Consider the following 24829-nt stretch of genomic DNA (forward strand, 5'->3'; position numbering starts at 1 on the left):
AAAATGGCAGCAGCACCATTGACATCTACAAAAAACGCATTATAAATATACTATTTGTTTGAGAAAGAATATGAATTTTGTTTGTTTTAAGCTATTCTTAAACAAAGTGAGTAATAACTTTGAAATACCTATAATCCAAAACAAAGCCTTAGTTAATTGAAAAAGAATAATTAGCTTGTACAACCCTCTTGCTGAATATGTGCTCTAATAAGATTATGACTATGGACAAGAGAAAGTAGAATACAGTCTATTCTTTCAAATGCACTGCATTAGTACAGATATAGCTAAAGATGCTTAATCTTGCTTAAAATGCTTGAATGAAAGTGGGGAAGTTCATAACAAATTTTTGACCCATGAATCACTGAGGAAGGATTGTTGGGAGGCTGTTATACCTGATGCAACTCAAAGAAGGTTCATCTTTGACTAGTAAAAGCAGTTTTAGTCAAACTGAAGAAAGACTGCTCAAAAAGGTTTAGACTAGATGGCGTCCGAGGACAAAGTTTGGTGATCACAATATATGTCTTTGAGTACACGATGTCTCATAAAGCCAGCCAAAGGGAAAAAGATTAGGGATATAAATCCAAATAGTGTGAGTTCTAGTTCGTTAATTCTGGTGTTTCTGAAAAAGAGTTGAACAGTTCACTATTCAAAGATTTTCTCATCTAAACATCATAGAGGCCAAAGTTTCTGAAAAAATTCTGAAGATTTATGTTAATTTCTACTTTGCACCATAAAAGCTGCTTTTACGTAGATTACTATCATGTCCTGAAGAAAAGTCTAATTTTAACCTTAGAGTCTATTAATTATTTTACTACATCATTGAGTTGCGAATCATAAATTTCTGTCATTCATCAATTATATAAATTTTACAGGACAGGCTGATGGTATGAGTAAAGATTTTGAGCTAGAACAACATGACTATTTGGTTTCATTTTAGGTTCTTGTTAAAGGAAAGAGGGCTGGGTGAATGGGACCATGTCAAATTTTTTATTTTTAAATATCTAATTATTTGAGCTTTTTTACTTTTAAAACTCTCATTCAAAAGGTGGTGTAATTCATTTGAACTTCATGCATAGCCTAGAGAAAATGATTCAGACTGTGAAGTGTTGGAGTGAGTTCAAAGAATTCATTTTACAAAGGTTCTAGATGAATAAGGATACAGCCATGTAGGGAGGCAGCGTTTGAGCACAGGCTGATGTCAAGCCTAGGGCGTACAATACACAGGCTTGCATTATGCTTGTGAGGCCAGTCATACACACAAGAAAAGGGAGTCTCCCGCTACCCCTTTCTATTCTTGCCTTCTCTTTCCAAGATTTGAATTTGAGTAGTTGCTAAGGAAGTGTTTACTTAGTTACTAGTATCATAATGGTGTTTCTCATGCAAAGGAGTTTGAAGCTAAGAGTGAATTACTCCCATGATGGAACCATGCAAAGTACTAAACCAAGAACGTGAAAGCCAGACTTGCTGAATTTACACCAATCCTAGGAATTGTTTCATTTATCTTAACATCAACCTTTTGCTAGAAAACGCTCTGTAAGACTGGGATAGAGTTCAGCTCTATTATTTTACAAAGGATCTTTTATTCATTCATTCAATTATAATTTTCCTTCATGCAAGAAAAAGAATGGACAGGAAGCCTGTCTTCTTTTGATCAGCGTAGTGCTAGGAGCATTCATTAAGTGCCGCGGAGGGAAAAATAAGCTTTTTTAAAGAAGTCAGAAGCAAGAGAGCTAACTGATCCTAATCCCAGAGAACATTTGCTGTAAGTGATACAATAAAGACTTTAAAATAGTTAAGGATATAATTCTTTATAGGTTAGTCTAGAGGTTTTATAGTTGAAACTTTTAAACTCTAAATTTATTTAGCAAGTTTACTAAACACAGCTTAACAGCATATAAACACCAAGTGGTACAACTATGACAGCACTTTTATAGACGTTATGTAATTTGATCCTCAAAAAATTTTTTTTGATAGGGCAGATGAAGAAAACTGCACTCAGAGATGATTCAATATGATTAAGCACTTAAAATCTCTTCCTCTTATACCATACCTAAAATATATTAAATTTTCAAACAATAAAATCCCAAAAAAAAGTTTCCTAGAACCCAAACAAAACAAACAAGAAAGTAGACAAATCCTTTTATTTAGTTTCTATACCTCTAATCACATAATAATGCTCAGGAAATATCAATGATGGAGATTTCTAATGTATAGTTTACTAACAGAAGGTTATAATTTCTTTGTAGAAATTATATCACTTGTGAGTGCTTGTTTCTTACGGAGGGCATCATTTTTTTTTCCTATTTATTCCTTTTTTCCTTATTTGGTAATGTCACAGAAATAAACTTTGTGCTAGTTTTGGCTTATGTAGCATGAGAATATACATATCAGTTTAAAATAGCCTGTGGAGGGGAATAGCAATGAATCACTACAATGAAATATAAATTGTTGTTCTCTTGTGATAATCTACCAAACTTGCTAAAGGAAGGTAACAAAAATTGTGAAAAAAATTAAAATTTTCACAATAAGAATATTTTATAAACAAGCCCACAACCAAAAAAAGTAATAATGAATTGAATTAATAAAACATCTTCTAAAGGAAATAAAGCACACTATTTAGGTTTTTTCCTTGTCTTCAATTAAATTCAAGAAATTACGCCAAAATCACCAAGCCAAGCTAATGTAATAAAAAGACATGTTTTAAAGTTCATACTGAGGCTAACAAATATTACTTTAAAGAAGTAAAACAGTAATATTATAAAAGAAAATCAATTTGCAAGAAAAAAATCCCACTGCTATTTACCACATGCAGATGTATTTTTAAAGAGAAGAGTGGCTATAGAAAAGTATAAAATCCCTTTCAGTCTCTTATCAATAGTCACTCCCTTTGCTAGGTATTTTTTTCCACGAAAGATGCAGTGTTCGCTATTTGATAAATGTGAACATTCCTAGGATATCTTCATTTTTCCGTGATATGATTTGGCTGTGTCCCCACTCAAATCTCATCTTGAATTGTAGTTCCCATAATCCCCACATGTCATGGGAGTGACCAGGTGAAGATAATTGAATCATGGGGGTGATGTCCCTCATCAGTATTTTTACGTGGCAGATCAAGCAATCGTCATAAATTAGACATAGTTGAAAAATAAATTTTACCAGGAACTACAACAAAATGTACTTGGATTTTCTAAGACCTGTATTGAAATAACAACTGTATTTCTTTTTGTTAGCAGCATGGACTTGAACAAGTACATTTATTTCAGACATGCAGGGTTCAGACAGTTCTTCTACTAGGTAAAATAATTCATATGGTATAATTTCCAAAGTGCTTTTAATTATTTGACTAAAAATGTAATACACATTTGTTGAAATCATTTGGACAATAATGACAAATATAGAGAATAAAGAAGTAGTTTCAGTCCAGGTGCGGTGGATCACGCCTGTAATCCCAGCACTTTGGGAGGCCAGGGTGGACAAATCACGAGGTCAGGAGTTCGAGACCAGCCTGGCCAACATGGTGAAACCTCATCTCTACTAAAAATACAAAATATTAGCTGGGCATAATAGTGGGTGCCTGTAATCTCAGCTACTCGAGGGGCTGAGACAGGATAATCACTTGAACCCCAGAGATGGAGGTTACAGTGAGCTGAGATCATGCCACTGCACTCCAGGGAGACAGAGTGAGAGTGTCTCAAAAAAAAAAAAAAAAAAGAAGTAATTTTGAAAATTTTACCTCTCAGAATTAAGTGCTGGTTACACTTCATGGAATTGTTGTAGTAAGTAGTGGCTCATTTAATTGCACTCTTTTATCTATGTCTTTATTAATATTTTATAAAGTCAAGATAAATATATATATATTGTTTGATTCTACTTTTCACTTATATCTATTTTCCTATAATAATTATTTTTAAAAATATAACCTTATGTAGAATCATATCTTTCAATAGATTTTAGCTTTTATTTAACCATCAAAAGAATGCTAACACAAAAATATTTTATTACATTCTAAGTCTATCATAGTTATCAAAAACACAGATATTTGGATTCTAATTCTAACTTTATCAAATAACAATTTGGATGATCCTGGGAAAGTTACTTAACATCTCCCTTGTAATAGAAAGAGAGTCTTCTATTAAGTAAAATGGAATTGATAACAATGACTTCATGTGCTTGTTACAAGGATTCAGTAAGTTTATATTCTTAAGACTTGTAGTACATTGCCCAGCATATATTGAATTGAATTATATGTATTTCTCTCTCTCTCTCTGTCACACACACACACACACACACACATACACACCAGACCGTGTAACATTTATTCTGTCAATCCTGGAAAAATCTTGGCCTAAAGGGTTTTTATATATTGAAAAGTCTTTTTACACATTTTGTTCAATAATCTCTTAAAATGTTTGTTTAACATAAACATCCACATACACTAAAATTGTTTGAGAATCCCCATATTTCTGTGCACTTATGAACATTAGTGCTATTTCAAAAAATATTTTCCTACTTGGCAATTAAAAATTTTACCTATTTAAAGAAATTATTTTCCCTTATTATACATTGATTTACCATTCTATTTGTATTCATTTGACATTGAAATTTCTTATGTTTTCTTTGCAGAAAAGCGAAGCGTTTGTTAAAAATTGTTGTTTTATTGTTTTTAATAATTCAGCTATTTCTAATATACTTACCTGGCTAGAAGTTTCTGAACAATTTCAAAAATATACTACGATTTTTTTAAGCTAAGTGGAAATATCTCAAGAATTTCACAATTAAGGACTACGTTGTTTGACATGCAAACTAAATGTTATTCAATTATTTGCCTATTAAAGTATTTTAATTAAAAATCATTGTATAATTGTGGATTCACCTGTACTTATAGAAATAACAAAGATAATTCCCATGTACACTTTACCCAGTTTCCCACAATAGCAATATTTTGCAGAGTTAAGGAATACAGCAGGTCCCAGTATAACATCGTTTTGTTCAAAATTCTTTCATTATAACTTTGATGAGAAAGAAAGAATTCATTCTTGGCCTGGGTTACTGTCTGTGTGGAGCTTGCATGTGCTCACTGTGTCTGTGTGGGTTTTCTCAGGGTACTCTGGTTTTCTCCCACATCCCAAAGATGTGCCTGTTAAGTTAACTGGTGTGTCTACGTGGTCCCAGACTGAGGGAGGTGCGTGTATGTAAGTGTGCCCTGCGATGGGATGGTGTCCTGCCCAGGGCGGCTGCCTACTCTGTATCCTGAGCTTCCAGGAGAGTCTCTGCCCACCTGTGGCCCTGAGCTAGCATAAGCGGCTAAATAATTATCTCATTTGTTTTAGTAATCTTTCTAAAATATATGTATATTATGGCTCACATTTATTGTAATGTTTAATGTTAGAAATGTTTTTGTCTTTATTTAGAAGTTTGATGGTATTTTTGTGACCAGAAATATGCCACAGAAACTTAACTTTTATTTATATCAATTAGCCTATGATACTAAAGGTTGGTGCAAAAGTAATCGCGGTTTTTGCCATAAAAGTAATTGCAAAATCCACAATTACTTTCGCGTCAACCTAATAACATTGGTTTTATGTTCTTTCACTTAAAGTTGCAGTTTCCAAGTACCTATCAATGATGTTAAGTGAAGACTTAACTCTGTTATCATAACCAGGATAATAACTATGACAAAATACACAACTTTCATTCAGACTTCCCCAATTGCTCTTGTACATATTTGTGTATGGGATTTTGTATGTATATGTATTTAGTTCTATATTGTCTGTGTCTGTTAACGTGTCCACCACCACAGACATCATACCAGAACAATTTTATCACCGTAAGGATTCCTCTTGTGTTGCAATTTTATAACCACACCTACCTCCTTCCCCACCTCCTTCCCCCATCCCCTAGTAACCATTAATCTGTTATCCATTCCTAAAATTTTACCATCTCAAAATGTCATATGATTCAAATCATATAGCATATAAACTTTTGTGTTTTGCTTTTTTAAAGTTAATCATAATTTCTGTTAATAGAACAACATTTGTATGTAATTGTGTGGATAAAACTGTATTAATGGTCTGTTTGGTTTTATTGGTAAATAGTTTTTCATGTTATGTATGTACCACAATTTGCTTAAATAGTCACCTATCAAAAGACATCTGCTGGGCTGCTCCCAGTTTTTTATTTGAAATAAGATTGCTATTAATATTTGTGTACACTAATGTGTGAGAACATACATTTTCATTTATCTGGGATAAATGTCCAGGAATGCAATTGCTATACCATAGGATAGTTGCATCTTTACCTTTATAAGTCACTGCCAGACTTTTTTTTTTTTTTTTGAGATGGAGTCTGGCTCCGTCGCCTAGGCTGGAGTGCAGTGGCAGGATCTCGGCTACTCACTGCAAGCTCCGCCTCCCGGGTTCACGCCATTCTCCTGTCTCAGCCTCCTGAGTAGCTGGGACTACAGGCGCCCGCCGCCATGCCCGGCTAATTTTTTTTTGTATTTTTAGTAGAGACGGGGTTTCACCGTGTTAGTCAGGATGGTCTCGATCTCCTGACCCCGTAATCCTCCCGCCTCGGCCTCCCAAAGTGCTGGGATTACAGGCCTGAGCCACTGCGCCCGGCCCAGACTGTTTTACACAGTGACTGTACCAGCTGGTCAAAATAAGTTACATTCTCATCAGCAATTTAAGAGTGATTCCGTTTCTCTGCATTCTAAATGTTGTTTTATTGAAACATGTTTTAATTATTGAGACTTCTATAACTCTTATTATCTAATAATTGAATGGATTTTATTCATTTTTTTAATTAAAAACAATCCTTGTATTCTTCAGATAAATATTTGCCTTAATTATATGTTGGATTTTATTTATTTCTACTGCTTATATTCTAGCACAGATGCACATGAGAAAACATATATGTGTAATTTTGATAGCTTAACCTATAAAAGTTGAAACACACTAAAAGATATGTGTGCGTATATATGTAGCATGTATATGTGTATATATATACCTATACATAATATATATACCTGTATATATATACCTATACATAATATATATACCTGTATATATATAATATATATTATGTATAAAAAGATGTATATGTATATACCTACCTACAAAAGCTACAAAATTAAGCTATCAAAATTAAGTAAAGCTCATAAAATTATTTTATTTTTTTATTCCCTAGGTTTCTTCATAGAGAAAAAAAAAAAAAAAATTTCCTTATCCCTTAAACTGAAACTACCCTGAAGCTGTCTGGACAATTGCTTTAATAGGGATAATATTCACAATTTTGTTTAACTCTTTTTTTCAATATATTTAGAGGATACCTGTCTATTTCCATTACCATTACTTATTGATTAATATTTGTCTGAGTTGCTATTCTTAATTTACCAAATTCTGTCATTTATATTATTCCAGAAAAAGGATATATTTCACTGAGGTTTAAACTATGTAGCTAACCAAATCTTTAATTAACCTGGAAATTATATAAATACCAATACACAGAATAAAGAAGTAATTTCAGGCCAGGCACGGTGGCTCAGGCCTGTAATCCAGGCCCTTTGGGAGGCCAGGGCAGGCAAATCACGAGGTCAGGAGTTTAAGACCTGCCTGGCCAACATGGTGAAACGTCATCTCTACTAAAAATGCAAAAAAATGGCTGTGCATAGTGTCCGGTGCCTGTAATCTCAGCTACTCTGAAGGCTGAGACGGGATAATCGCTTGAACCCTGGAGGTGGTGTGTGTGTTATCACAAGTGTGTGCTATCACATTAAATATCCAATTTATGTTTGTCATTTGTGAATTTCATGTCTGGGCCATCCATTTTCTCCTATTTTATTTAGAGCTGTGGCATCATATTTACTATTGCATTTGGCCTGTGAGTTTCTTTTTTCATGATAGTTAAATGTCTAAAATAAAATGGAGAGTTACCTATCTTTTTCTGTGGCTCGAAATGATTTAAACTACAAATAGAATTATGAGGTCCCTAAAACCTAATTGAAAATATACATGTGACTTTATTTAGCTCTAGTGTTTGTTTCAGTATCTGCCATGTCAAAATGGTCTTCTTCTTGGGTCTATTTCTGTAATTTTTATTTTGATAAAAATCAAGTGATTTCTCTTAAGTTTTCTAATGTGGGATTGTGGAAGTATATGTAAAATTATATTTTTCCACTGGATTTTTTAAAATTATGTCTTCCGTGTGATTCTTAATGTTGATTTTTTCCTTAATCCTAGTAAGAGCAACACATAAATTATCATTTTTATATTTTTAAATATACAGGTTTGGAATGTATTGGCTTGTGTATTTTTGGATTCTAAGTGCACTTTAATCATTATTTGACATATTCCAGAAATAGTCTCATTTAACATTTCTGAGGGTTTTAAAAAATGTTTCAAATTACAGATTAATTTGTACAAAAGTAATCTTTTTAAAATGTTGGGACAAGATTGTTGCATAATTTTTAAATGTGTATCAATATTTTGTACCCCTAAGGAGAGTTTTTCTTTCTTTTTTATTTTTTTAGAGAGTTTGGGTCTTGTTGCCCAGGCTGGATTGCAATGGCACGACCTTGGATCACTGCAACTTCCAGCTCCCAGGTTCAAGCGATTCTCTTGCCTCAGCCTCCCATGTAGCTGGGATTACAGGCGTCTGCCACCACAACCAGCTAACTTTTTATATTTTTAGTAGAGTCAGGGTTTCACCATGTTGGCCAGGCTGATCTCAAACTCCTGACCTCAGGTGATCACCCACCTCGGCTTCCCAAAGTGCTAGGATTACAGGTGTGAGCTACTGTGACTGGTGAGTTTTTCATCATTCTTTATTTGGATCTTGTACATTTGTTACTAGGTTATCCCTAAACAATTTAAATATTTTTATTACTATAGATGTATTATTTTCTTCTATTATATTTTCTTGATGTAAGCTATTGAAAATTTTTCTAAACTTTTCTAAACTCTTATTGGTGATAGATTTATGTTACAATTATTGCAATTTCTATTGTTTATATGATTTTCAAAAGATAATTATTCATGCTTTAGTTTCCTAATTTTATAGCCAGAATTCGTTTTTCTTTTTAAGTCTGAATAAATTACCCTACTCAAAATAGTAGTAGTGTTTACCTACTAAATGTGGATGCTGGTTTGAAGATGGATATATATTTTACTATGTAATAGAAAAGACTTCTCATTTTTTTGCATTTTGAGTCTACATCAAGCATAGATATTTTGTTTTTAAACATGACTTCTTATTGCCAATATAATATGATCCTGTACTTTTTTCTTCTGAAGTATACTGATATAACTTTTATTTATAATTTCCTGATACTGATTCATGCCATAATTTGCCATGAGGTATTAATACATTATTCATTAAATGTGCTATTGAATTTGATTTGCTAATACTACATTTAGTCTAATTTAAATGTCATTCATAAGTACAATTATTATTATTATTTTTTTCAGGGTGTTGAGAATCAAAGCTATTCTTGTATCATAACATTTGTAATAGTCTCTGGAATATTGTTAACAGAATTGAAGTTACCTTTTCATTCAGTATATGGTAGCACTGGCCTGGTACATATACAATGGGTAGTTCCTTTATATTTTCTATGTCCCATTATAATTACATTATACAGATTTTCCAACTATTTTGAAATCAGCTTTGGTCAATTTTTTTTCTAGAAAATTATCCATTTGGTGCATAGTCCTAAATCTATTTTTATGAAGATCAGTAAGTAGTTATTTGTAATTTTTTAAATTTCTTCTTTATGTGTATCTTTCGTACATTTTTTATTTTTTTATAATTAGATGATCTAATTATATAACTTTTCATTTTAAAAAACTAAATCTATGTATTTACTATAGATCTACATTGCTTATATTTATATATTATATGTAGCTTATATTATAGAGTATAATATTTGAGTATTAGTTTATGTCTCACTTATATTTGTATAATATATAGCTTACATAATTGTATATAATATATGTACATATATACATATTGTACTGTTTTACTTTATTCAAATGTATTAAGGTTTGCATTTATCCTTATGAAATCTCTTTTTTCTTCCTCAAATGTTAATTTTACCTATGTAAAATTTCATGCATGAAATAAAGCTAATTATATTTTGGGAACACCTATGTGATACATTAGATAGAGTGATAAACATATATCATGTTTTAGGCATTATACATTTATGCTTTTATTGCATTAACTACTTTACCTTGGATAATACAGTTTCAATTAAATTTTTATTTTTGACTATCTTTTTTTCACTAAAATTTTTATTTTAAAGTTTTCTTTTTGTGTGTGATGAAAGCAGTACCTTTATTTTTAAAATTTTTCAGGGGATAATAACTCATATATTGTCAATTGTCTAATTCTCACTAAATGATTTTTTTATCTTTGGCATTGCATTTTCTACTTGCTTGTTCTTTGTTTTAATGCAGAAGATTTTCTGCAATCATCAATATCTCATGATTCATGATGGCAAATTAGAAGAGGCAATACAAATTTTATTGAAATCAGTGTATGAAGGAACAGTATATTTTAATTAGTAAATTTCACTCTAAGATGATCTGTGTGGTGTTGCTCTTTTGTTAGGATAACTTCTACTCTTGATATTTATAGATCTGCTCTCTTCGATTGATCTGTTTCCCCAGAAACAAATCCTCAATATCCTAAATTGTGTATGGAAACCTAACAGCAAGCATTCTCAGAGCTGAGTAGGAGAATGGCCTAGGTTCTTACTGTTCAGTTTATAGAGTTTTGTTACATTCTAATGTGTTAAATAGAGTGCTCCATAAATATAAATCATGAATCACAGAAGCAGAGCTTGATACAGATATACAGATGCTTATGTCATAGAAGGAGATTCTATTCAGGAAAAGAAAAGTAAAAACCTATATCAAAGTGAGGCAATCCAAATAGAGTAGAGGGATATCTGTTGTCGGAGATAAATTATATCCTAGGCCTGATTCATAGTATAGGAATAGAAGTGTGATCTAGGACAGGAATCTCGCCATGGAATGATTTTGTTCCTTTGCATAGTAATGCATTGCCATCTATCCTCAGAGCAGTGGTGAAAGTTACATAATTTCAGTGCATCTCTGAGAAAACAAAGGCAAATTCTGCAGAGAAGGTCATAGACATAAGTTATTACTCACTGTCACTATGGGATGAGAGCACTTAAGTAAAGTGATTTGGTTGGCTGAGGTACTGCCATTGTAATCAAAATGTTTGTGTCCTGCCAGAATGCATATGCTGAGATTCTTACAAGGTGATGGTAGTAGGAGGTGGGGCCTTTGGGAGGTGATTAGGTCCTGAGGGTAGAGCCCTCAAAAATGGTCAATGCCCTTATAAAGAGGCCTCAGAGAGATCCCTTTCCCTTCCATCACGTAGGACACAGTGAGACGGCACCATCTGTAAAGAAGGAAACAAGCCCTCCCCAGACACTGAATCTGCTTCCGCCTAAATCTTGGACTTCTCAGCCTTCAGAACTTTGTGAATTAAATTTCTGTTGTTTGCAAGCTACCCAGTCTGTGGTATTTTGTTATTGCAGGCTAGATCTACTAGGACAGGCACCCAAATGCCAATGCTCTAGTGTCCAGATTATCTCTGATTCAATAGCTCCACATAGTAAACTGACAGGGTAAGGAATGTTCTAGGATTTTAACAATGCCTTAGCCATTCTTAAACCAATAGCTTTACTTAATTGCACCAACTGCAGCTACACTTTCAGAAGAACCCAGTGCCTCCAATTCCTGACTATTTTTCAGATTCTGTGATGTGATTCATCTTATGTGTGAAATTCTCCTATTGCTGGCTTATGGTCTAATTCTCTCTGCTTTTCTAAGTCACTTATGACTTATTTGATTTCCAGTTGTAAAGTGTTGTTTCTGTCATGCTCTATCTAATTTTTTTGTTATTCTATGCTTTATTTGCTTATGCTCTTTTTATCCATTTTACTTTCAAAGTGGTTTCAGGAGGGAGAAGTTGTAAATATGTAATTTAATCTGTTTTATTTAAGCAGAAGTCACAATGATTTATTTCCCAAATGTATTCCCATTTGAGAGTTGTGTTCTAAAAAATGTAGAATAAGAATGATAACAATCAAGATGATGCAATAATAATAATTAAAATATACTTGGTGCTAAACATTGCTTAAAAATTTTGTATGTCACCTTATTTAATCCTGACAGCATCGCTCAATAGTAGACATGATTATTCTGAGACACCTATTATTACTGTTATTGCTCAGTTGAATGATCTGTAAAATGTAGATAACAATAGTACCAAGCAGATAGGTTCCTGTGATCATAAAATGCATAATTCATACTTTTAATTTTATGAATTTTAATCATAAAGTCATATAAAATCATGACTTTAATTTAATGTTATAAGATATGATTTATAAGAAGTTGTAGAATAGTGCCAGGCATACGGCATGCACCTATGCTAGGCAGAGTACTGTTTCCCCTCCTGCTCCCAAAGATATCCACATCCTAATATCAGAAATTTGTGAATAGTTTGTTACATGGTAATATGGTTCAGATTTGTATCCCTGTCCAGATCTCCAGTCAAATTGTAATCCACATTGTTGAAGGAGGGGGCTGGTAGTAGGTGACTGGATCATGAGGTGGATTTTCCCCTTGCTATTCTTGTGATAACGAGTGAGTTCTCATGACATCTGGTTATTTCAAAGTGTGTAATACATCTCTTTTTGCTCTCTTCCTCCTTCTCTGGCTGTGTAAGACATGCCTGCTTCCCCTTCACCTCCCATCATGATTGAAAGTTTCCTGAGGCCTCACCAGCCCCATGTACAGCCTGTGAAATCATGAGCCAATTAAACCTCTTCTCTTTATAAATTACCCAGTCTCAGTTATTTCTTCATACAAGTAAGAGAATGAGCTAATATGCATGGCCACAGTAAATTAAGGTTGGAGATAGAATTAAGGTTATTAATTAGATGATAAATAGATTATAGTAGATTATCCTTTCAGGTGAATCGAGTGTAATCAAAATAATTCTTTAAATGTGGAAGACAGAGGCAAAAGAGTCAGGGAATATGTAGCAGTAAGCAAGGTCAGAGGGATGCAACATGAATCCTCAACTTGAACCCCCTTCGCTTAAAAGATAGAGAGGGGTGTGGTACACAAGCCAAGGAATGTAATTCTAGAAGCTGGAAAAGGCAACGCAAGGGATTCTCTCCTACACAGAACATTCAGGCTTTGTTTTAAACCACTAGAGTAGTCTACTTTTTTGAAAGAGTAATAGGAAACAAGTACAGTTCAGTAAGTACTACTTTTTATAAACCCAATGTTGAAGATGAAGACAATAAGCAAAAGACAAGTAACATTCCTGAGGTCATATTGTAAGCTTTAGAAGCAGAATACAAACTCAGATTGCCTGAATGCAAAGATATCATAAGCTTGTAACCACTATGTTACCATTTTAAATGTTTATAATACTAGGAGGAAAAAAATTCAGAAGAAAATACAGCTGAACTTTCCCTGTATAATTTTTAAAATTATCATATATTACAGTAAAAAAATCCACTGAAGTATCAAATAATTGCTGTTTAAATTCCAAGGGGTCAAAATATTGCTAATTAAATTCTTAAATCTGTCTTGTGAATTAATATTTGGTAAAAACAAACTTACAATAAAAATTATAGAAAATATACAGTATATTTATATGCATTTTGGTAGACTCAAAGAATAACATTTTACTATTGTAGGTATACCTATTATAATTCATTAAAAATAGAAATATTTACATTTTCATTCCTGACAAGCTTAAGTACTATTATACTCACATAGAATTTCTGTAAGTCTTCATAGTTGAGTTGAATATATTCAAATCATCAGTTTTTTAGTACAGTAATAGAAATGTAAGTATGTACAGATTTTAAAATTTCTATGATAATGGACTACTTACAGTGTATGCTAGGTAGGTGTGGATGACTGTACATATCATGGTTTTTTTTAAGGTGGGGAAGACAAAATTTGAAGTTTATGTTTACTTAACTCTCTGTGCATTGCTGCAATTTGGTCAGTTATTAAAAAACCTTGTGTGCTTACAAAATAGTATATTTCAAAGAAAAGAATCAGCCTAAGCATGGAAGAGTGTATAGGTGTTAGATATATGTTTGTCAAATGAATAAAAGAACAATGCTATGTTTTCAACTTCACAGGCACAGAATAGTATGAATTGAGAGACAGCAGTGTTATTAATTAGCAGCATTATTTTATGTATTTGAGAAAAATAAGGTAATATAAATTACAAAAAAAAACATAAATTCCATGTGCAAAATTTTGATAATTAGGTTTTATTTTTGCTATAATAAAAAGAGGCCAATGGAATAATCTTAACCATATAGGAACACTTTAAATGTACTTCTAGGCTTATAAATAAGAGATAATTTATTAATGTTTTAGATCTAAATATTTGTTGTGAACCAAGCATAAGTTACCTTTTTATTTAGCACTCTGATCATTATGGATATAATGTAATCTATTTTACCTGCCCTTAAGCAACTCAAGAGAATTCTGCATACTTTACAGACAAAATATGTGTGAAACAAAACATTGTATAACAATTTGATAAGAAATGTGTCTATTGTAATGATACAAGTATATACGCAAATGTAATTAAAGTGATTATTTTTATAATTAATTAAAATCTTTGTGTTTTACATAATGACATGATTACTTTCTATACCCTATAAAGAATATTATTTAAAATAATTTGTAACGCAGATACATGGTCTATTTGGCTAGATTAGCTGTGAAACTTTCTATTGTATATCTTTCTCAGTGAGCCTTGACAGAAAACTACAATTTCTGTGAATTCTTTTCTAGCCAAATGTATTTCATTTATGACAAATATTAGTAGATAACAAAAGGATCAAAAGGTATTTTGCAGACTTGAAAATAGAAGTGGAAAAAGAGCTTTTGTTATAAGAGGGTAAACACTAATGATTTTATTGTACAAGAAGATCTTAGAGAAAGTAATCATTAGACAACAAAATAAAATATTTAATATGGTCAACTGAAACAATATGCTAGGTCTATGTTTGAGCCAGAAACAAAAACTTTTAACTACTGTTCAAGGAAAAGATATATTTGAAAAGGAGAAAATAATTTAATTATGTTAAATTAAACTTAAAAGTTTAAAACAATCCTCTATATAAGCAGTAAATACGTATACTTTCATATGAAAAAGTTGTAATTAAAATTAAAATCCTTATACATTTTATATAGTTGATGATTTTTATTTTTGTACATACAGCATTCTGATTATTTTTTCTACTCTGTATTTGGTCTAGAAGACATTCCCTAAATAATTTTAATTTTTAATATTTGTCTTCCTATTAGATTCCTTTTCTTTCACTTTGTTCTATAGAAATTGTCATCATGACTTGTCGCTCTCCCTAGTTAGTCATCCCTTAGATCTCAGATGAAGCCTCTAAACTTCATGGAGGAACAGACAGGCCTCTTCCACTAAGGCAGATGCCCTGGCCTTCACAATTCTGTATCAAATTTGCCATGCATAATTTTATCAAGGTTGCAATTATATATTGCTTTGTATACGTTTTTAGAATTAAAGTTTTGATTACTAAATGTTAAGCTCAGTAAGAGCAGAAACTGTGTCCAGTGTTCTATCCTTAGGCTTTTCCTATGTGCCAGACACATAGTAGGTCCAACAATACCTATTCATTGAAGGGAGGATTAAACTGGGCTAAGCTACCATTTTATTTTGAAGGCAGGAGTGGTTCATTTGAATTGTAAGTAAATTATAAGAAGTAAAAGGAACAAATATGTTTAAAACTCACTCAGATAGTAAGGTTATGTTTTGTTCAAACTTTTCAATTTTCATGTGTTAGTAAAATGATTTTATCAGGAATATTATGGCTAGAATCAATTGACATGAGTTTATAAAACAAGAACAGCTCATCACTAATGTATTATATCTTCTAACATATAGTATTTTTAAAAGTAAAGTGAATTCACAAATATCTAAACAGATTAAATTACATCCTAATTCAGGGACTGTGTCTTTTACATTATTTTTTGTTCTTTTCATTTCTGGCCAATTTTTCGTATTCTATACTAATGTAGAAGGACATTGTCTCTTTTAAAAAAACTCATCTGTTCATTTTTATTATAGATCACTCCTGTTCTTTTTTGTTAGTATATTCAAATTAGATGTATTTTCAGTGCTTAAAAGATAGTCAGATATGCGTATAACCTCCTCAAAAATAAAGAATTGAGGAAACATTGTGACAGATAAGAAAGAAGTAGCTGTTTTTCAGTTTTTAGTTAGTTTTGCTAGTAGGAAGTACACATTATTTTAAACAAAAAAGAGGAAATCATCGTTTTTCCCATACAGTAAAAATAAAATCCTAGAATTATAAAAAACGTTTTGAAAACAATCAAAGCCTTTGCGTTGCTAATTCCAAACTGTCTAAATAAATAAGATATATAGATTTGAAAAATAACTTAAGATTTTGTAAAATGTAAATTTATCAGACTAATCATTAAACTGATTTGACTATAGACACTATATTAACTGTTGTTTTTAATACATAGGATTATATTCTTGATTTCATCAGGAAAATCCTGAGGTGTAAATGTGCTGTGCATTTTGCAACTTTGTTTTCTTCAGCTTCTAGACTGGATTTCAGTCTTAATTTTTTTTGGATTTACCGATATAACAGATTTGCAGTGCTATATTTAAAATTTCTTGATTTGGAAATTTGGAAATATAATGAGGGGATAAATGTTTGGCATGTTTCTGTCTATGGTTTTCTACATCCGCTCACAAGAAAAGTTCAACAAATGGGCCACTATGTAGACATTTTATTATACTTTAGTCAAAAATATATATAGAGAGAAGATTACAGACACATAGCAGTCTCAGTTGAGAAACTCTAAAAGAGGTGTAAACTATGAAAATATCTGCAACTTCTGAAGTGTACTGTTAAAAGAAGTGATGACAAGATGTTGACAACAGAGAGGTGGCAGATCTTTGTGGCGTGGGTGAGGGGAGTGTCAATAGAGAGTCTGTGATGTCTACATGTAGTGAGAAAAGACCTGGCTCCCATATCATACTCATTTTTTTAACAGCTTTATCACAGTACCACCAGTGAACTAAACTTTAACATCAAGGAGCACAATAGAGTCAAAAATAACAGTTTTGTGGATCACAGTGAGTAGACCAGCAGTGAAGTGTTTTTCTTTACAACCCAATAATGCTGGGCTGAATAAGTGTTGAAAATGAATACAAAACACTTACTGAACCCTTGCTAAGTACCAGGCACCTCGATGGACACTGAGAACGACCGATCCCTGCCCTTAAGTTTTTCCCAGTTTGATTGAGGAGCTAATAATGAACAATTACTCCAGCTTATAATAAACACATTGGAAGAGGTTTTCACACAAAGTTATGGGGATATAGAAAAAAGAGGCCTCATCCAGCTGGAAAAAAATAGAATAGTTTTGGGAAGGTTATATATTATTTTGGAAAAAAAGTAAAGCAAAGAATTTACTGTGGAAAGGTGCAAACCATAGAGATGTAAAAAAGCCTGCACGTTTAAGTAAATACAAGCGATTTGCTGTGATGAGGCTCAAGATACATATGGGAGTACCAGCAGAAGATAAAGTAAAGGTAAAAATAAAATAAAATATTTTAAAGTAAAAATAAAATTTAGGACATGGCCAGATTTCAAGGAGCAGGCAGAAATCCTCCTGTGTGGTTTTGAATTTGTTCTCAAGTCTAGGGAGATACTGATGAAATTCTATTAGGGAAATGACAATATATGTGCATTTTGGAATGATCATCTGGCCATAGCTCAAAAGTACAGTATATAGAAGAGGACATCTCTGTGAAGAAATTTAGGGAGCTGCTGTATTTATCATTGTGAGTCTTTGGAAAAATTAAGACAAAGGGAATGAACATAAGTTGAAAGCTGGAATTATCATTGACACAATAATTATGTACATTTGTAACGAATTTGAGATAGATATAATTAAAATCATAGATATAACAAATCATTTAAATGGCAATATTAATGTGTGCTAAATGCTTTACCTGGATTGTATTTTTCAATTCTTAAAATATCTATAAGAGCTATATTATTATGTCCTAATTTGAAGGCAGGGAAAAGAACCTCAGAGTCCTAATTTGAAGGTGGGAGGATTGCTTAAGCCCAGCAGGCCCAGACTGCAGTGAATTGTGAATGTGCCACCGACCTTCAGATTGGGCAACAGAGAGAGAGCCTGTCTCAAATTTATCTATCTATCTATCTATCTATCTATCTATCTATCTATCTACCTATTTATCTAATGGCAGGCAGATATCCTCCTGAATAGTTTTGAATTTGTTTTCAAGTTTAGAGAGATACTGATGAAATTTTAATAGGGAAATGACAATAGATGTGTATTTGGGAAGGATATATATAAAATATATGTTATATATTGTATGTTTTATATTATATGTAATATATACGTTATGGCATCAAGTATATGTGTACTATTAGTATAGATTACTCTATTAGAATGAACATATTGAGAAAGTTCAAAACCCTGAGTAAAATCAAAATAAGGTGATGTCTCCAAGAAGCATGAGCTATTCTCTGTGATGAGCAACCTTTATTGAGACACCAGAAGACAGAGAGTCATCATGGACGCAACACATTTGGAGTAAAATTTAGAAAATGAAAAGGAGTTAAAAGCTTACTGGAGTATCTCATGAAATTTTCCATTGTTGACTTTGTATACATGAAGAGTAAAGTCAAAGTCAGTATCAACTTGGAGGTCTGAAAAATGTGCACATATCACGTTGTATGACATACTTTTCAGAGAAATTTGATTTTGATATTTACTCAGCCCTGTTACACAATCTGATTTTATTTGATTCAGATTTTTTTAATATACAGTTATCCCCCTGTATCCACGAGGAATTGGTTCCAGAACTACCCTTGGATACCAAAACCTGTGGATGCTCAAGTCCCTTATGTAAAATGGATAGTATTAACATTAGCATATAACCTACATACATTCTCCAGAACACTTTAAATCATCTCTTGATTAGTTATAATACCTAATAAAATGGAAATTATTTGTAAATAGTTGTAATACTGTATTGTTTAGGAAAAAAAATGACAGGAAAAATAGTCTGTACAGTTTTCACTGCAGATGCTTTTTTCCTCCTAAATATTTTCAATCTGCTGCTGTTGAATCCACAGATGTGGAACTCATGTAAGCTGAGGGCCAACTGCATTCAGTAGAAAATCCCAAGTTATTTGCTGGAAATAAGAGCTATATTTTTAAGTAGCATCTCTTGATAAGATATAGAAGTGAAACAAATTTGAGTGTTTAAAAATTCACATTTTTTCAAAGTAGGGACATGGTCCCTTGGTTATTTTAACATTGAGAACGCTGAATTTTAAAAAATGGATTTATTTTTGTGGCTGATAAATATGTTCCTGGGCATAACTCAGACAATGATAATTAATAATATAAAGCTACAAAATAGATTTCAGCAATTATTTTGTTGATACTAGTATCAAATGTTGCATTTTAAAATGGCAACATTATCATCAAAGTTTTGAGATATTTTTGATATTGAACAAAAATTATTTAATAAAGCAATTTTTATGATTAAAAAATAAACATGCAAATCCTTAACTTATTTTGCTCTGCTTTCTACACCTCTACAATTTTCCCATGATCGTGCTATTAAAATATTTGATAAGTATGCATGGATAAGTTTAGAATCTTAAAACAATGCAGTATTTATACTTGAAATAATATACTCAACATTTATAGAGATTGAAAGGAAATTACATAGTCTAATCACAAACACTCCTTTTGTAATGGTAATTTTCTTACAGAACAACTGCTATCTAATAGCAAGGGTAGTTTTTTCCCATTGTATTGCTTCAGGATTAATTAAAAAGCTTGTTCTAGTGCATTACAAATGGCAATCAAATACACCACTGAAGATTGGTCGCACTGGTGATTATAATTATGATTATTATTCTGTGGCTTTCTTGTGGTTATAATTATATAATTTACCTTTATTTTCATGAAACCCTTCTAAATCCCATCGAAACCCAAAAAATCAAATATATAATACCATGTCAATAAGACTGGAATGAGGACTCATTTTTTTTTTCCTTTTTTTCAGACAGAGTTTCACCCTATGGCCTAGGCTGGAGAGCAGTGGTGCAATGGTGTAATCTCAGCTCACTGCACCCTCCACCTTCGGGTTCAAGCAATTCTTGTGCCTCAGCCTCCAGAGTAGCTGGGATTAGAGCCATGTGCCATCATGCCTAGCTAATTTTTGTATTTAGTAAAGATGGGGCTTCACCATGTTGGCCAAGCTGGTCTCAAATTCCTGACCTCTGGTGACCCACCTCTTTAGCCTCCCAAAGTGCTGGGATTACATGCGTGAGCCACCATGCCTGGCCAAGAGGACTCTTATTATCAAGTAAATTATCTCACCAGCCAGTGTTGTTGAAAAACTTTATAACCATTTTATCTAAAATACTCAAATATGATTTGCTAAAAACACAGTATTTTTGGCATGTAAATTTATTAAATCCTCTATGACATCAATCCAGATTTTTTAGTTTTCTTTACACATTCATCTCCTAAATATTTTTGCTTTAGGTATGGCAACTCTTTTTCATTTTCTGATACTTTTTCATAATATACAGTTAAATTTTATTGCAGCTGAATCTTCTTATAAATTTCTTCCCATTCTATTATTAAGTTCCCTTTCTTCTTTTCTCCATGATGTTATTCCCCAGATTGTAATTTTTGACTCAGTGCTCATTTTAATCTATGTATTTTGTAGATGATTTCAACCTACACAAGTGGGTCTGTCTATGCTGATGTCTCCTCAGTAGATCTTTCTGATTGACCTCAGTTCTCAATCTTTGAGTTCTAAAACTTTATGTACAAATGTCTTCTAGACATTTTTACACAGAAAACACACTGTGACCACAAAATTAACATGTTTATATTTAACTCATCAGCTTTTCCCCAGAGCACCATTTTCTGTTTCTTATGATGTGCACTTCTCCATGGATTCCATTTAGGGTTCATACTCCCCCTTGCTCCTAAGAGCTAATCAGCTAAGTCTTACAAATTCTATCTCATGGAGATCTGTTAAAATCCACCCCTTCTCTTTATCACTACTCTATGGCTTTTGTTTAAGCTATTATCTTTCCTGGGTTATAAAAATCACTGGACACCTTATCTATCATCTCATAGAATTCTATTAGATGCTGCCTGTCCCTCTCCTTATGCTCCCTTCAGAGTATACCTTGAGAGAAAGTCTTGGGTACAGGGAGTTGATTTGGTGACATTATTTCTGGTGAAATAAAACAGAGAAAGAGCAAGAAAATGGTGAGTGATCTAGCTTGTCACCACCATGGGATCCTCCGAGGGCCTTAGAATGACCTGCTTGGGAGATATAATAGGAGATCATTTGTTTCACGGTTCTTACCCTCTTTTGTCAAATGCTATCCCAAGAGTGTTTAATCTCTAGCCTTTCCAGGTTTATGCATGTATGAATACTGAGTGCATGGGAGATATCCAAAGGCATGGCCTCTGAAGAAAACCAAGATGGAAAGCAAGTGATGCAGTGAAACAAATGGAGGTAAGGTTACTGTCAATAGTAGCAGGTTACATTTGGTCAAAGCTGTTTGCTGCAGCAATGGCAGGAGATGAGCTTAGAGGCAGGCATAAGCAGTGTCTCATGAATGCTCTTTTTATGATAAAAATCTGATTATATAAAGTCCATGCATAAGAATCTGCATAGCTTCCCTTAACTTTTACAATAAAAATTAAGCTCTTTTGCATAGTACCTAAGAATTCTCCAGGAAACTGTATCTGGCACTGAAAATCTGAGTCAAGTTTCTTCTTCTGTGATCTTGTGTCTCCTAGAGTACATAGAGCAGGTACATACAAGAGGCTTCCCTTATTCAAGGAAGCTTAGTAAAGGAAAAAGACACTTAAAATAAATCCATTTAAAACTAGAATCAAAATGTCATAGGAAATGGTAGTTGTGGTGATGGTGGTGGTGATGCAATAGGCTTGGGGGGGCAGTAATAGAAAATGTCCATGTTAATAAAACGAAGAAAGAACAATGTAGATTATTTTCTTTTAAGTTTTCATGAGTCCTAGCACTCATGATATAGGACAACTGTACTTGGAGTTTTAAACTGTACTTGGAGTTTTAAAATAAACATGTTTTTAAAATGTTGCTTTTTGCATATAATTTTTCTGACATTTTATAACAGTGTAAAATTACATACTTTATTAGAGTTTTAGTTTTTCAAAAGAATCCATGTCATTTTTATTAAAAGATATACACTTTGCAGCAACTTCCCCTAAAAGCTACTATAAATCGTGATTTTCCACACATTTTTTGAAATATCTACAATATAATTTTTATCAATATTTTTCTTCTTTAATTGTTAATTGCTCAACCTTGTGCAGTCTTCATTTGGCAGTGGTTTTGTATGTGCCTGGAATAGTCCATGGACATAATTCTATTGGCAAAATGAAAGTGTGATTCTTGCAAGATGTGCACTTTCACTTTTTAGCTAATTTGCATTGTATTTGCATTGCACTGACTAATGTTTACAGAAGACTACAGTAAGCGAACAGAGTTATCAATAAAGAACTTAAGGAAAAAAACAGAGACATTAGGTAATGTTAAGTGGCTGGCAAGGGAAAGACTGGGAGGTATTTCACCAGAGAATAATTTTACAAACTGTCATTTCCTTAGTGATCATTTCCATGCTATAGAAAATTTTGTGTATATTCTCAACCTCATATAACTGTGGGGATTCGGAGAAGGAATAGATAATGAGAATACACTGATATTTACTCTTTATTCTTTTATTATTCTCACAGGAACTCTCATGTTCTACTAAAATTGCTACTGGACTCCTGTGTCTCCAATTAGACTATAATTTCTGTATGGTTTGCTGACTTTTAATAACTATAAAGCAATAGTAATAATAGATAATAATTGATTATATAATTTACTCTTAAACAGTAGTTTTATAAGATCTTTACTAGAATTATCTCTTTGAATTTCATAATAACCCTAGAGGACACTGTGCCCTTGAGGTACTGTTGTTATTCAATTTTACATATCAGGAAACTAAAGAAGATTAATTCATTTCCTCAAGCATACACCAAAAAAGTGGTGAGGCTGGGATTCAAATCCAGGTTGAGCATCAAGTGCTTATATTTCCTACAAAATGGCAATATAATAAGATCCAGAGTTTGATTAGATGAACCACGTCCTTTTCCCTTTTCAGAAATGGTTATAGGTGATGTTGTGTTCTTTTTCTTTTTGTTTTGGAAATACATCAAGAGGCATAAAATGTCTGGCTGTTTCTCTCTTACTGCTTTTAAGTTTGACCAGGTGTTTGAATATGGTCAGTTTGAGAGTTTTCTTTTATTCGTTCACCTAATGATTTGTGCAGCTTAAATCAGATCCATTATTGGTCATTGTAAAATGATGAATTTCTGATGATCATTCCATCCACATTTATTAAATAAATTTTTATAGAGAAATAATTCACACATAACTACAGAAATAATTGGACAAATAATAAATTATTTTCCTTGCTTGGTGGGCTTTGCCTTTTTATGGACACTACTATTTTCATCTTTCTTGCACTAACTTCTGCACATAGAAGCAAACCTCAAGATCAAACATTCCCTCTTCATGGAAGTTTACCTGACTGCTTACTTCAGCTCCATTTAATTGTTCTTGTATATTTCATTTTATCCTCACCCTATGTCTACGCTATAAAAGTAACCTCTGAAGGATACATTTTCTCTCTGCCTTCCTCATTAAAAGACATACACCCTGAAGACAGGAATATAGTTTATCATATGCTTTTCTTTTTCCAGGTCTTAGTTACTCTGTTTTCTGAATACCGGATGAAAAAAGGGTCGAATAAATTAATGACATTGGAAGATAAAAACGAGACCACACATTGCAAGTTCTACCACTTCTTTACACCATATTTTTCAAGTACTGAGTGAAAGAATAATAAATACATAAATATACAATTATATAACCTGAGGAAATACCTGCAGTTCTGTTCTTTCAAGAAGACATGGAAGTAAAAATTGATTTGCTTGTATAAATGGACATCTGTTATCAAAACATTCCAGCAATGAAATACATTTACCTCACATTAAGGTTATGTTAGTTCTCTCTAATGCTATGAGAATGTAAAATAAAATTTTGTACTTACAATAGCACTTGCCTAAATAATGTAAAAATGAATACAGTATTTTGTCACACATGGATCTAACCAAACAAAACCAATAAAAGACTATGAATTCTGAGTTAGCTTAGAACACCGGATTATTACTGGACATGTCTGGAGGCATTTTCCTGATTAATACATAATGGGATTTGTTTTAATCTACTGAATATAGAACTCTGTGCCCACTTTGTCCTATCTGAACACTAGCTTCCAGTTGTTAACTGGCATTATCACTTTGACAACCATGTCACTTTCTAGTTCTCAAAAAAAATTCTGCCTTTTCCCATTAATGAGCTACTCAATAAATTGCTTCATAGAGATAATAGGAGGCTTTGTATTTTTCCTTGTGCTCTCTTTTTATTTTGGGGGATTAGAAATATGATAGAAGCAATAGACTGCGTCCTACTTACTGGATATAAGCCACGTTCCTACTATATCCACATTCTTACCTCTACCTTTCAACTTATATATATTTTTAAGATTCTATGTAGTAAATAAGGTCATTGA

General features: G+C 32.5%; 1 long non-coding RNA gene across 2 annotated transcripts; it reads left to right on the forward strand.

The window, feature by feature from the left end:
• The first annotated feature begins 1401 nt into the window (after window positions 1–1401).
• LOC129058978 (uncharacterized) lies at window positions 1402–24829 on the forward strand. Of its 2 annotated transcripts, XR_008524499.2 has the most exons (4): window positions 1402–1762; window positions 8533–8805; window positions 21571–21681; window positions 23958–24829. It is a non-coding gene; the product is annotated as an uncharacterized LOC129058978 (long non-coding RNA). The 2 variants fall into 2 exon arrangements; XR_008524500.2 differs by lacking the exon at window positions 8533–8805.

This window comes from Pongo abelii, chromosome 3, assembly GCF_028885655.2.
Source record: "Pongo abelii isolate AG06213 chromosome 3, NHGRI_mPonAbe1-v2.0_pri, whole genome shotgun sequence".
In the NCBI taxonomy this organism is placed as follows: Eukaryota; Metazoa; Chordata; class Mammalia; order Primates; family Hominidae; genus Pongo; species Pongo abelii.